This window comes from Protopterus annectens, chromosome 10.part0 (assembly GCF_019279795.1).
Source record: "Protopterus annectens isolate FY-2018-M chromosome 10.part0, PAN1.0, whole genome shotgun sequence".
In the NCBI taxonomy this organism is placed as follows: domain Eukaryota; kingdom Metazoa; phylum Chordata; order Ceratodontiformes; family Protopteridae; genus Protopterus; species Protopterus annectens.
Window position 1 is genome coordinate 1,212,333,748 of NC_056744.1, and position 14,816 is coordinate 1,212,348,563.

Below are 14,816 nucleotides of genomic sequence, written 5' to 3' on the forward strand. Positions count from 1 at the left end.
ACCATGTCTCGGTAACAGCACAGATATCTATGTTCTCCAGAGTTAGGAGATCTCGTAGGGTGTGGAATTTCTTGTTTAGGCTCCTAGCATTGAACAGTAACACCTTTAGATTTCTTTGGGTTTTATTTTACTTGTTGTTAGGTTTGTTAACTAGGCATTGTCTAAAAAAAGACTCTAAGGGGGTGGATAAAGTTTTAGCCAATATTAAGAAAAGTCTAGGGGAGACCATCTTTTACAGAGCAAACGTGTCCATTAACCACTTCCTCCCATGCTGAAAAATATTGAATCCCCCTGGAAAGATACCAGAAACTAGACAGTTATTGAAGTCAATCATCCTTGGTTCACACTATGGCATGGAACTACATCTCAGGTCATTAATGCTCACAATGTCTATGACAGAATCATACTGGTATCTGTGCTTCAGTGACTTGAGTGCATGCATAACGTGAAGAATCTTGGCTCCAGATAAGTAACTATTATCTCTTCCTTGTTCAGTATGGTGAATGGGGCATCTGTGTGTCAAACAAAGGAGTCCCTTATAACAAGAGTCCTGAGTAATGTATTGGCTTGATTTATAGGCTTTGTTCTTGCGGCTCCACTGGGTGTGGTAGTATGTGTGGTGTTTGGTGTTGCTTTTGATGAGTGCATTAGTGACTGCTGATGATAGGTCTTTGAGCTTTGGGAAGATTGCTTTTTAGTGCATAGGTTAGTCTATATGTATGGTGGACACTGTGTGTGGTGGATGTAGTGTGTGTGCTCTTTACAACCTTGTTTGTAAGACAGATTTTTGTCTCCAGTGAAATTGTTTATGTTAGTCTCTCACACACTGTGCTTGTCTTTTTAAGGATTAAATGGTTATCTGTGAACGTGAGAGAATTGCTACGTTATATCAGGATGCCTATATCTACTAAGCAAGCTAGGGAGACATTTGGAAATTATATATCCATGTTTTCCAGACCTGTATTTGTGTGAGCTACTGTTGGTCATGGACTGGGTTGTACAGAGGTCTCCTTGGGTGGTCTCTGGGCTTTGGCACTACAGTAGGTTAGACTGTGGTACGATTTCATAGTAGTGCTGTTTAAAGTGCAAACTGCCTGCTCAAAGCTCGTCTTCACACAATGGCTTTGTTTTATCCACACTTAAGTTATAGTTCAAAGCTCTAAGGGGAGTTTTATAAATAAAATTTACTTTCTGGGCATTTGTGTCTGGACAGGGCACTGCTAACTTCTTGATGTAATAACACCAAGAAAGACTGCTTGCGAGTGTAACGCTACAAAAAAACTAAACTACATTGACCAGGCAATTTCATATATCTTGGACCTTTAGAATGGTTTAAAGGCAAAACCACCAAATAAACCCAAAATAAAGCATTATTACTCTAAACAGTTAACTGAAGTGCAAAACAATAAAATAAATCACTTATCTGCCAAGCATGGCAACGGATTAACTCAGGACCCCCTCAGAGTGTGGCTAGGGTGCCAACCAGATGGGAGCTCTAGGAAAATCAGCAAGAGACAATTTGTAGTAAAGGGAGGTTAACTCAAGTGCAATACTGATTTGCTGGGTGAGCACTACGTACTATGGATATATGGAAAACAATGGGTGGGAAAGTACTTATATAGGTTACACAACAGACAAAAATCAGTGAAGGGGTGGGGGAGACTCTATAAGTCAGATTACCATAAGGGGTAGAATCCAGAGACACAGCTTTTTAAAATCACAAAAGAAGGGTGGGACAGTTGGGGAAAAAAATCAAACTGGAGCTCAAGTCCTGTTGTCTCAGTTGGTGGTAGGACAGACTCAAAGAACAGGTGAAAAACCAGTAGGAAGTTAAACAGAATGGCACTGTGATGCAGATTAAAGGAGGTATATACAGCTATAAAAAGTACTGAAGCACAAATTATGGAGCAGAATTCACAATACTGCCACTACTGCAATCCCACCTTAGACTAAGGCACAAGATTACTGGAATACAACTTTAAGCAGGTACATACAGCTATAAAAAGTACTGTAGCACAAATCCTGGAGCAGAATTCACAATACTCCCACTACTGTACTCCTTTCAAAAACTAAGACCTGTCTGGGTGAGGCTGTCTGGTCAACTGACCTATCACAGAAGTGTTTTCAAATGAGGCCACAGCAAGGGGAAACATGTCTAGCAAGGCCAGAAGGGTTCATTTAGAATGAGATGAAAGTTGCAAACTTCATCTTTCTACAAAAGTGTTGGTAACAGGGGAATAGGAGGGTAAGCATAGAGAAGATCTGGGGGTTAATCATATCAGAATGTGTCCTCAGGTGCCTGTCCATCCTGAGAAACTATGCTGAAAATGTAAGGACATTTGGTGATGAACACTGAAGATCTTAATCTGCCTGCAAGAAGTTCACCAATTTTGAATATGCTCCATTATATTTTGCTGCTGAGAGACCATTTGTGAAGTAGCAGAATCTGTCTGCTCAATTTGTCCATAAATACTTTGCTCCACATTGCTATCAGAGTTTGTTGTGAGATTAGCAGTCATTCCCATACTCGCATTGCTTCTCTGCACAGGGGATAAACTATGGTTCCTCCTTACATGTTCTTATACCACACCACCACCATACTGTATGACTGCATGGCAACTGCATCCCAAAGAAGCACATCATGAAATGTATGCAATGCTAGGAGGACTGCTTCATCTTGAGTACTTTTATGTGCAGGAAGGCCTCCTCCTCCTCTGTCCATGAATCCTGTACCATCTTGTCTGAGAAATGCCCCCACAAGGACATACTTATCCATGGTAACCATGGCAAGCAGTATCGGCTTGATGAAATGTAACCCTATCAACAGATTGTGTAGATTCATCCACTAGATTAGACTCTGTTTAACTATCTACAATAACCTGATCCTGTCTAAGAGGACTGGTCCCATTGCATTCAAAGTGACCACTGTAAAATCTTCGTCTTCAGTCTGACATTGGGAACCATCTGTATGGATGTAGCGATTGGACAGAGTATCTTGAGGACTTGGGCCACTGGTGGCTGATCCTGCAGAAGTAGAAGCAAGACCTCAGAAATTTATGAAGATATTTGTTTCCTGTGCAGGAGTGCCAGCTGTCTCTGTGTGCCTAGCTGATGATCCATGAAAATCAGATATTATGAAGACTTCAGCTGGGACTTGTCTACGTTTACTGTTATCCCCAAAGACAGATAGTTTAAGAGCAAGAATTGTCTTGCTAGGAAAATCTGCTCAACAGACAGAGGTGCAGAAAGCAAAAGTCTTAATACAGAAAGAGACAAAGAAATAGGGGCCAAAATTGAAAATTACTGGCTCCAACCTGAAAGCAAAGAAATCTTCTTGATGTCTTGTTTATTTGCATGTATAAATAGGCATCTTGAATATCTAGAGAGCACATTCAATCCCCTGCCTGAAGACATGACAGTATAGGCTTCACAGTGTCTATCCGGAAAGACTCACTTGTTTACAAAATGGTTGAGCCAACTTAGATCAAGTATCAGCCTGAGGTCCTTGGTCTTTTTTGGCATTAAAAAGAATCTGGAGTAAAATCTGGATCCTCTCGAGTTTAGTGGGGCTGCCTGGATTGCTCTCTTGCTGAGGAAGTTCTCACCCTCCTTTAAAGCTGCCTCCCTTTTTCTGGGTGGCTCAGATAAGGGTTGCAAAGTATGAACTGGGGAATGTTGTAAAAAAGGGAATGAAATAGCCTCTGGATGATTCTTCTTACCCAGGAATCCATTGTGATGGCAATCCATGCCAGAATGTGTAAGGAGAGATGACACCCAACTGGCTCCAGAGGGGAACAGTTAGACAAACCTTCAGGGTCTTATGAGTGAAACTCTTAAAGAACCCTATATTCCTAGTTGTTAGGATAACCTGTTTCATTGGGGTGACATCTGGATTGAAATTCCTCTCTGCCCCCAAGATTCTCTGTCTTGTTGCTGTCTGTGCTGTGGCTGCTGGGATTTATGAAACCACAAGCTTATTGTCCCTTTCTGGTTCCATTAAAAATTAATTTGTAGGGCAGCATACTTAACTCCTACAAAGGTGAGCATCTTGCCCTGCTGCTCACAGGCAGACATTCTCTCTTTAACTTGTTGCCCAAACAGCATATTGCTGTTGAAGGGGCACTAGTGAAATCCACATTGAAATGGTCCAAAAAATTTGTAAGGTGCATCCAGGCCTGCCTCCTTATAGTCAGGCCTGATTCTGTTGCCTTAACTGCACCATCCAATGCAATATGCATGAGCTGCAAGGTCAGAGAGGAGATCATACTTACAGCAGCCAAATGGGTCTCGAGCTGAGACTGAAGTGTCCCAGTTGACAAATGATCTAGTCTTTTTAAGCAATCTCTCTCTGAAACCAAACTATAGAGAATGTAAAGGACACATCAACTCCCTTCCTTGTCCATCATCCTGTAATCATTATTGGGGGATGGATAGCTTGAGTGTCTACTGGGCCATCCTTATTTGTGGTCTCAATGAACATTATGGAGGCAAGAACAGACCCCTTGCTCCAGAAAGGCCTGTCTTTGGGGCTATGAAGGACTCTGTTGGACTTACTTGGAATGTGTTCAGCTATGTCCAACTCCTTCCACTCCTTACTACAGACTATATCTACCAGTTTGTCTGGGGGAGGCACTACCCATGCTGTTCCTGAGGGAGAGAAGTTATAGGCATCCTGTAAGATCCGTCCCTAAAGGGGGGTGGGGACAATTGGCTGTGATCCCTGACTGCTTCATCATTTCCAATATTTCAAAGAACGATGCATCCTCTGGAGGGCATCTGGAGGAACCTTCCCTTTGTCCAGATCTGTATCCAGAGTGAGAGAGTCTGGAGGGAGTCCAAGTTTTCTTACACTTTCTCTTCCATAGAGGGGTGGGTGGAAGTCCTTATTTGAACTTCCTCGGGAACAGTGATATTTGTATCCTTCCAGTCAAGGCCTAGTTCTCCTCTGGTCCTGTAGGAGTCTAGTATCACAGGAGGAAAAGGTACCACTAAAAAAAATCAGTAAAAATTAACTACTGTTAGTGCTCTTCTGCTCCATGGAATCCAATGAAGTTCCCAAGGGTAAAATAATTGCCCCTAACATCCCAGGCTGCATCCTACATGAACTCAGGCATGAACTTGCAGCACCATTAGGCACCCTACTCAAACAAGGCCTGAGTACCGGCTTTGTCCCAGCCAAGTGGAGGACAGACACTGTCATCCTTTTACGCAAAGTTAGAGAGTCCAGCGATCCGGGAAATTATAGACCCATCAGCCTAGCTAGCCTGATCTGCAAGGCCATGGAATGGATTATCATGGACATCATTAACAGGGAAGTTGGCAACTTCCAAACACTCGGCCCCACACAGTTTGGCTTTGTCAAGGGGAGGGCATGTCTGTTAAATTTGGTCGACTTCTTTGAGACAGTCACCAAAGCCATGGACGAGGGGAAGATGGTGCACACCACCTACCTTGACCTGGCCGAAGTCTTCGACACTATTCCCCACTCGGACATAATAGATAAACTCTCTCAACTAGGCATCAATCCATATGTTACCACATGGGTAGCAAACTGGCTCACTGATAGAACACACCTAATCAAAATAGGGGAAGCCACCTCAAGCAGCAGACTCATAATGAGCGGCGTACCTCGGGGATCGGTCTTGGGGCCTGTGTTATTTGGGACATACTTCTCTGAGGTGCAGGCCAAAACCAGTGGGCTATGGCTGACCTTGTAGATGACTGCAAACTGGGCATGGTCATCAATTCCCCAAGTGATGTGGACGTCCTCCAAGCGGGTCTCACCCAAACAAATGACGGGTGCCAGAAATATGGCCTCAAGCTGAATGCAAAAAATGCATCATTATCCCCTTTGAGGAGAGTGACATCCCCACATATTATCACATTAATAACAACGTCCTAAGCATGTAATCAGCAGTGAGGGATTTGGGCATCCAGGTTGATAGCAACCTGACTTTTGACCACCATGTTGCTTCCATTGTATGGAAAGCTTTCTACATGGCCCACCTCATAAGTAAGGGTATCTCATCCAGGGACAAGGATGTCATAACATTCCTCTATTCTTCCCTTATAAGGCCAATTATTGAGTACAATGCCCCCTTTGGCATGTACCTCTCAAAGCACATGCAGCAGCTGGAGAGACCACAGAAGTTCCTCACCAGGAGAATCCAGGGCCTCAAACATCTACCCTACATAGACAGGCTAAAAGCCCTGTCCCTCAGTTTCATACAGACTGGTCAGAGGTGAGTTCTGTCTGGCATACAAAGCAATCTCAGACCCCGCATTGATGGGACTGCTGCATATCCGCAATTCAAGCTCTACTCGAGTAACCCACATATGCAACCTCAACCTGGTCTGTGACATCAACAGGACTTGTTGGCGGGACAGATTTGCGTCCCAGAGACTCCCCCATCTGTAGAATAGACTACCTCTCCACGTCAAGCAGAGTCTATCATTATCAATTTTTAAGTGCAATCTGGATACCTGGATGGCAAACAGAAAATACATCCATGGGATTCCACCTGTATCCCTGCTGGACAGGGGCTTTGGATACTGAGTTGTCTAAACATGGGCTAAACTTTTGGCTAGGCTTATAAGGGCCTCAGGGCCGATAGCCTAGTAACTTCAAATGATCCTATGAATTGGACTGATGAGATTGAAGTTGATGTCAAAGTCAACAAATACACCCCAACCATAAATACACAGGACTCTGGAAATGAGGCCAAACTGAGGATCATCAGCCCCGAGAATGGCACTGAAGCTGTCATGCTAGCCCTCTTGGTGCCAAACCACTGAGGGATTAGTAATGGCTGGTAACAAAGAGTATGGCTTCAATATTACAGGTGCTGAAGCCACTGGAGTGGGAGAAGTGAGGTCTACCAGCACTGGACAACACCCTGTAACAGTTGCTGCCATTTTCATCTTTGCTGGTGCCAAAACCGGACCTGAATGAGGACAAATGGTAAGAAGTGAAGCAGGTAGAACTTCTTGGCCCATGGCATGGATTGTCAACTGACATCATGTACTCCCAATCAACTTGTGTAGGGTTCCTGAGGAATCTGTGAGAATAAACAGAAGCAACATGAGGCCTAGAAGAATTCCTTTTCCAATGAAAAGCTAGCCAAGTGCTGTGTTGTTGTTGAGTCTTCCATAGTTCCAAGGAACTACTGTAAGTGAGAGGACAATGGCTTTGTGGGAGTGATTAGACTGAGAACTGCTCTTCAGGAAGGTGAAGAACATACCTAGGGCATCTTAGCAGGAAAGCGCTTCTCCATTTTTGGTTGTTCCTCAGTCTTCCTCTTCTTTTTTTTTTTTTCCTGCACCATTGTCAAAGTGGTTCCTGTTGGTGCAAAGTCTAAGGGGAAGAATACCTTTGACCACTGACTTGTTCTTAAATTCAGTGAGGATTTGGGAACTAAATTTCTGCAAATACTGCAATCACTCTACAGGATGCCACTGGACAGAGCAGACACAAATTGTGTGGGTGTTGAAGCAGGAATTTTATGCCCACAATTCTTACACTTTTGGAACCCTGGCTTGTCTTCTTTATCCATATCTCATGAGAATTCATTCACCTAAATTATATCAAGGTACTAGTTGCCACTAGAAGTTACCATCAATATTGCTTAAGAAAAGAAAACAAAAACTTCAAAGAGAAAAGGGGTCCAATGGCCCAAAAGCTACAGGGTAAGGAGGGGACTGGGAAAACTGATAGTGAGGCAAGGAGAAAACTGAGTCAAAGATTAGGAAAGTCCCACAAAAGACGGTGCTCTTAAGGTAATCTTATCCTGAAAAGGAAAACAAAAAATGGTTAACTTAGCTGCCCAATGAAACAGCCAAAACTCCCTTAATCACACAAGCTCTACAGATATGTCATCTTGATGGAGTATAAACACATTTATGGTGACACTGAACACATATTCAGCCTGTAGAGGATCATCTACAAATGCATAATACTATTGCAAGCACTTCTCATTACACTTCCATCTTATGCCATTGCATAAGTTGTAACGTTCCACAACTAGCTGTCTGTATTTATTCTGCCACTTTTCATGCATGAGTGACAGTCACAAATACCACAGTAAAGCAACATGTTTCATGACAACAAAATAAATTGGTGAAAACAGAGAAAATCAGACTTCACTCACTTCAAATAATGTATGGTGATCTTTTGAAGCATAATTTATACGTCAAAAAAAGTATTGCAAATATTTATCTTTTACAGTGCCATCAGTACTACAACCCCAGACATTTCCAGTGTTGCTGCCATGAATTCCCATTCACAAATGACACTAATGCCATCAATATTAACATGAATCATCTGCATCTGAGCTCAGATCAATGAAAGACACAATTTTCCTAGTAATCACTGTACTATAAAATTAATATGGACGGCTTCAAAATAATTTCTAACATTATTGCTATTTTTGTCTTAATTATTAAATATCATGCTTTTACAAAGCACTTGTTGCCTATCTCAAGTAATCTCAACTAAAATGGCAACCTTAAAGTTATTCATGCAAATTCAGGCTCATTTACATGTTCCGTATGCAAATTAGGCAGAGATACACATCTCTATGAATTGCAGTAGTAAGTGAGTGTATGTATGTCAACAGATCCATGTAAGTAGGCCTCATGTAACTGTGGATGAGCTGCACTGGCCAGGGCTTAACCAAGTTGACCTTGAGAATGTGTGAATAAGCCTAATAAATCTCAAATATCCCTATGCATAGAAAAGGGAAAATGGAGTCAGCAACAGTTAAGTTTGCATAATCGTGATACCTAATCCATGCCCATCCTGCATTCTGTGATATTTCTCGTCACTTCAAAACACTCACTAGTTCACATTATAGGATAATGATATCAAAAGGAAGATTTATTTAGAAAATGAATTAAAAAGGGGGAAAACAATATAATGATGCAGCAGTGAAAAAGGCAAACTTGAAGAAATGATAAATGTATGACTTTCAAATTTATTGTTCAAAAATGTATTACAGCACAGAAGCGGAAACATATATGAACAACTTAAAAACTAATAATTTCATAAGTGACTTATTTACCATGACAGGGAAAAATAAAACTATTCCCTAAAAAAATCTATGTGACAAAGCAGTTTGTTAAAACCAAACTTTCTAATAATAGCATTTCACGTATAATGCCACAAGACGGTAGCTGGGTTTGGTTATGGTGATATTAGCACAAACACAAAACCTTCCGAAGAAGGAAACTCTAAGTAAAAACACACCGAGGCAACAGCGAATGGACTGCAGAAAAAATTTTAATGCTTCTGGTACTTCAGCCACACGCCTGCAGGGAATGTTTTGCATTAACAAAGTAGTCAGAATTTATACAAGTGAAATAACTTGATTAACAATCAGTTAAATAATTAGGAATGTCCCACACAATTCCCCACCAACCATTTAAAAAAAAAACAGTGCAAATCCCTTACATGTAACAAATGAAAACACCACTAAAAACTTTCAAATATTAAAGTTGACTTCCAAATTCATGCCATTTGGGTTCACAGTTCTGTAATTAATGATGACTCTAGACTCTAACTGCAATAATTTCTGTACAAAATCATTATTACTGGTCAAATCAGATAGCAGTCTTGCCAGCACACTATAAAGAAAGACTGTCAGCCAAACCATTGTGTACAGAATGAAAATGCTGAGCAACTAGACTGTCCAGTCTTGCATTCCTTATATCTTCAAGGTGCTCTAATATTCTCAATTTTATTCTTTTTTTAGTCTGTTCTACATACCACTTGGGGGTAGAGCAACCACAACCCAAAATGTATACTACCCCATATGATCCACAGTCAAAATGATAACCTGCCCTATACTTTTTACCATTGATATCTGTTCCATTTAAATTCTTTATTCTGCTACAAACTTTACACTTACCACAAGGAAAAGAACCTACCTCCCCATTTTCCTTTCTCCCTTTTCTTAAATGCAATAACTCCTTTAAATTGAAAAACCTCCTGTAAGAGAAGGTTACTCTGTCAGGAAAATGTCCATGCAGGGTATCATCCCCACTAATAATGGGCCATAAATTGTTAACTAAATCTCTAAGAATGGGAGAAAAGGAGGAAAACCTACTGACAAAAAGCAAGGCATCTCCATGAACAACGGGACATCTGTTAACCTTACCTTGTGTAACTCCAACATTCCTCTTACCCATTCCATAAAAGGAATCTACACCAGAAAAACTTTTCACCCCCTTTAACTTGTCCTTAGCTTCAAAAATAAAGTCAGAAGGGTATCCCCTCCCTAAAAACTTGCATCTAACGTTATTGAACTCCAACAACAATCTATCAGAACTGTTATTATAGGTGAGTTTAAACTCCCCATATGGTAGTGACTTAATCAAATGTGGTGGATGTAAACTGCTAGCATGCAAAAAAATTGTTCATAGCAGTGACCTTGTGAAATGGTTTAAACTGTACTTTGCCATCAAAACCAACGTACAGTTCAACATCAAGAAACTGCATCTCACATCTGTGTGTTCAGTATGTAAATTACAAACCACAAGGACTGCTACCCAAATCCCCCATAAACACATCAAATTCATTTGAATCACCCTTACATAGAAAAATTAAATCATCTATGTATTGTTTATACAAAAAAACTTTCCTCAGAAAAAATTCAGTAGAATAAATGAAGACATTCTTAAAATGTGCCATGAACAAAATCGCATAACAAGGAGCAAATGATGCACCCATGGCTGTTTCTTCATTTTGCAAAAAATGTTCATTATCAAAAACAAAATAATTGTGTGCGAGGGAAAATTCTAGTAACTGAATGATGAAGGTAGTGTGAGGCCCTTCACCTAACATCTTACTCACCGCCTCCAACCCATATCTAATGCTAATATTAGTATATAATGATTTAATATCTACACAGGTTCAATAGAAATCCTCCTGCCATTCAATATCCCCCACACAGTCCACTAATTTCACTTGTATAAATTCTGACTGCTTTGTTTATGCAAAACATTCCCTGAAGGCATGTGGCCGAGGTACCAGAAGCATTAAAACATTTTCTGCAGTCCATTCACTGTTGGCTCGGTGTATTTTTACTTTGGTTATGGTTATGTCATAACACACAGGGTGTGGTTCCAAACCTGTGAACCACAGCCCTGCACTTAAATTTTTCATTCTGGTACTAGCACTTTGAAAAACAGCAACATTTGTGAAGATACAAGGCCAAGCTCCAAGCTGGTCTGACAAGAAGACTAAAATCATGGTCTACCTCTAAAGGGAGTCATACCTGGCCAAAACTGAAACATCAGTACATGGCACAGAACTGAATAAATTTCACATTTGGCAAGAGAAGAGTGAGCAGCTGTCATCCCTGACAAGGACCATCCACTATGGTTCACAGTATTGCCACAAGTATGATGACCCACAGAGGTGTAGGCCTGAACAGCTGGCTAAGTGGGTAGATGTTTAGAAGGCCAGACTTCTGTAGTAACCATTTATACATTTTTTTAACCTTATCAAAAATAGATTGAAAAAACATGCTAGATAAATCTTGCATAAATTCAGGTAAATGAAAGAAATGTATGTGCAAATGCAAATATGTGTCTAAATGTAATCCAAAGGTATGAATAGGCATAACTATATCTGTGACCATAAATGTATCTGTATACAAATATGGCATGCTTTTTGCAGATATGCTTTTTCATAAACACAAATTTATATGCATGAGTAAAAAATATATGTTAAGTATACTATATAAAGGTGTAAATATACAACTGTATACATATAAATAGATATGCGTGTGTGTGTGTGTGTGTGTGTGTATTTTGTACACTGTAGGTATTAGTTAGTAATTAGATGTAGCAAAGTTATACAATTTTTAGAAAAAAAATTATTTTTTGTTATGTCAGAAACTAGTTGCTATATGACAACTGTATAAGACATTCATTTCTTCCACAAGATGGCTGAACTCAATTACCACATCCTAGGCACAGTGGAGGTGGGGGTTAAAGCAGCAGATGAATGACCAGCACACAGAACACCGAGAAAAGCAATTTTTGCTTATTTCTGTATACATTTCTGCTTATACCCCTTAAATGTCTACATTTATTAAGCTGCAAATTATCAAAGTACACATTGCCATGATATATTTCGAATGCATCCATCTGTAATAGTGAATATATTTTGTTTACTGCAACTTTAACTGGAAGGATGTCATAACTTCCATTCATTCATTACATTTTATGTGTGTTCAGCTTGTCTCTTTGAGGGGAAGGTAAAAGTGTGCTTCTTAGAGAAAATTCACATGATATTACTTAACTCGTTCACTCAAAGGGAGCTCAGGAAGTTTGCACTATAACTTCCAATGGGTGGAACCTAAGCCTTTTCACAAAATCAAATTAAGTCCTCACATTTCAAACAAATGTTCATATTTCTGGAACCATAAGGATTATGAAAGTAGTATAAATGACAAATTCTTCAGCGCAAACTATATTTATAGTGGTAGAATTCTTTAGGTTCTAGGTCTTAAACTGAATTTTAAGCCACAGTAAATACAGTAACCATTACATTTGTAATATTTTGTAAACAACTTAAAATATCTCAGCAACCACTCAAGTTACACACATACTGTCAGCAGCATTTTATTAATCTAGCTGAGAGTTTTCATATAAGGCTAATAACTTCTGTCTGTGTTACCTGGTTGTTGAGATAGTTAGAAAAATGTGAACATTATATCTATACAAATTAATATCATAAAAACAATGGTTAACATCTATTTACTTGCACTAGACAGAGGTCAAATATTAATGCAGTTGAGTTTGCTACTGTGTAAGCTTTAAAATGAAATCTTTTAAAACCTTGTACATTGCATTGTTTTGGAATTATTGATACAAATATGAACAAGCAATATTTGACGCCGAGAGGTATCAGTAGGAATTAACTGCAGATGCACCTGGAGGTGTCACTGGGATGTAATGAGTTAAAACTACAAGTAAAGTATACAGGGCATAGTGGAAGGAAGAAACGTCAATGGAAATATATGCAAAGGTTGCAGAATTTACCCACCCCCCAAAGAAACAAGCTGTACACGAACATAGAAGATGTGATAATCTGAAGGAAATCATGTGTCCAGTTTAAACTGCAGTGAAGAAAAAAATATTAGCACAGATGGATTAGGTACTACAATGAATGAATGAAACTATGTACTTTTTTGTTTTCCTGCGTAGTAAATGAAAGCATACAGCATGACTCGGTAGAAATGTGTATAGAAATAAGCACACATATTAAGCAAGGGCAAGAATAATTTCAATGACTTGCTGAATAGTAAACATAATCATGTAAGAAAGATTTAACAACACATTTAAGATAGTTAAACTTTTAGTTATGTACTTACCATAACTTTAGATGTATGGGATCCATCTCGCCTACATTCTCTACAGATGGGTTCGGAGCCGATCCTCGGCTCCAACTCGGTGCTATACAATAGAACGCAGTCTCTTATTGGCTGAGTCACCTCATATCCCAGGATGCACCACCACTACCTCCCCAGATCTCGTTTGTTCGCACTCATGTTCACAGAGACATACTATTGTCATAACATACTCAGGTCTTTCAAGAGAGGAAGAAGATCAAATTCGGATTGTTCGGTCTCTCCTGGTCTACAAGGCAAGGGGATGGAGGGTGGGTTATTAGGAATGTAGGTGAGATGGATCCCATACATCTAAAGTTATGGTAAGTACATAACTAAAAGATGTAATGTGATCCTATCTCGCCTACATTCTCTACAGATGGGACAGTGTCCCTAGCACCTAATTCCCGGGTGGCTCACTGGAAAACACTCCTGAGAACTGTGGAACCGAAGGAAGCTCGACCCCTGGATGCCACATCTAATTTGTAGTGAGAAACAAAGGTGTGTGAAGATGTCCACATGGCAGCTGCACAAATGTCGCCAATAGAGAGCTTGGAATGAAAAGCTGCCGAAGTGGCCATAGCTCTAGTAGAATGAGCTTTAACGGGAGCTATAAGCTCCTTGTTTGAGATGAGATACACGTGAGTGATGCAGTCCCTGATCCACTTGGCAATAGTGACTTTAGTGATGGCTTTGCCTAATCTATTATCCGAAAAGGACACAAACAGTTGATCTGATTTCCGTGCTTTGTGTGTCCTATCCAAATAGAAGCGTAATTGCCTGTGGACATCTAAGCAGTGAAAAGTATATTCAGCTCTATTGGAATATTTGGGAAAGAAGACCGGTAGCTCCATTGACTGTTGTAGACAGAAATTAGAACAAACCTTTGGTATAAAAGATGGGTTTGTCCTAAGAGATACTCTATCCTTGTGGAATACCAAGTAAGGTGGTTTAACACATAGAGCCTGAAGCTCTGAAACCCGTCTGGCTGAAGTAATAGCAATTAGAAGGGCAGTTTTCCAAGAAAGGAATTTCAGATCACAGGTTGCTGCCGGCTCAAAGGGTGGTGAGGTTAAGGCACCTAATACCACGTTCAGATCCCACGGAGGTGCAGGTTGTGAAATGGGGGGGTCGTAGAAGCCAAGCTCCTTTAATAAAGGCTTTACAGAGCTTGTTGCTCATTAAGGGAGGTTGCACACTTTCATGAAAATTGGAAATAGCCGCCAATTGTACTTTGATGGTAGATACTGAGCAACCTTGCTGGAACAGGGAGGCTAAAACTTCAGTACTTCAGATACCGAGGCTGTCATTGGGTCTAATCCTCGGAGTTGGGCCCAAATAGCAAACCTCTTCCATTTACTGCTATATATCTTCTTTGTAGAAGTCTTGTGGGCCGAAGACAAGATGTGTATGACTTCAGGA

At 40.3% G+C, this 14,816-nt stretch overlaps 1 protein-coding gene across 1 annotated transcript in view; it reads right to left on the reverse strand.

Moving 5' to 3' along the window:
* Positions 1-14,816, reverse strand: part of AXDND1 (axonemal dynein light chain domain containing 1) — a 2,684,234-nt gene that overhangs the window by 242,572 nt on the left and 2,426,846 nt on the right. The gene's annotated exons all lie outside the window — the stretch shown is intronic.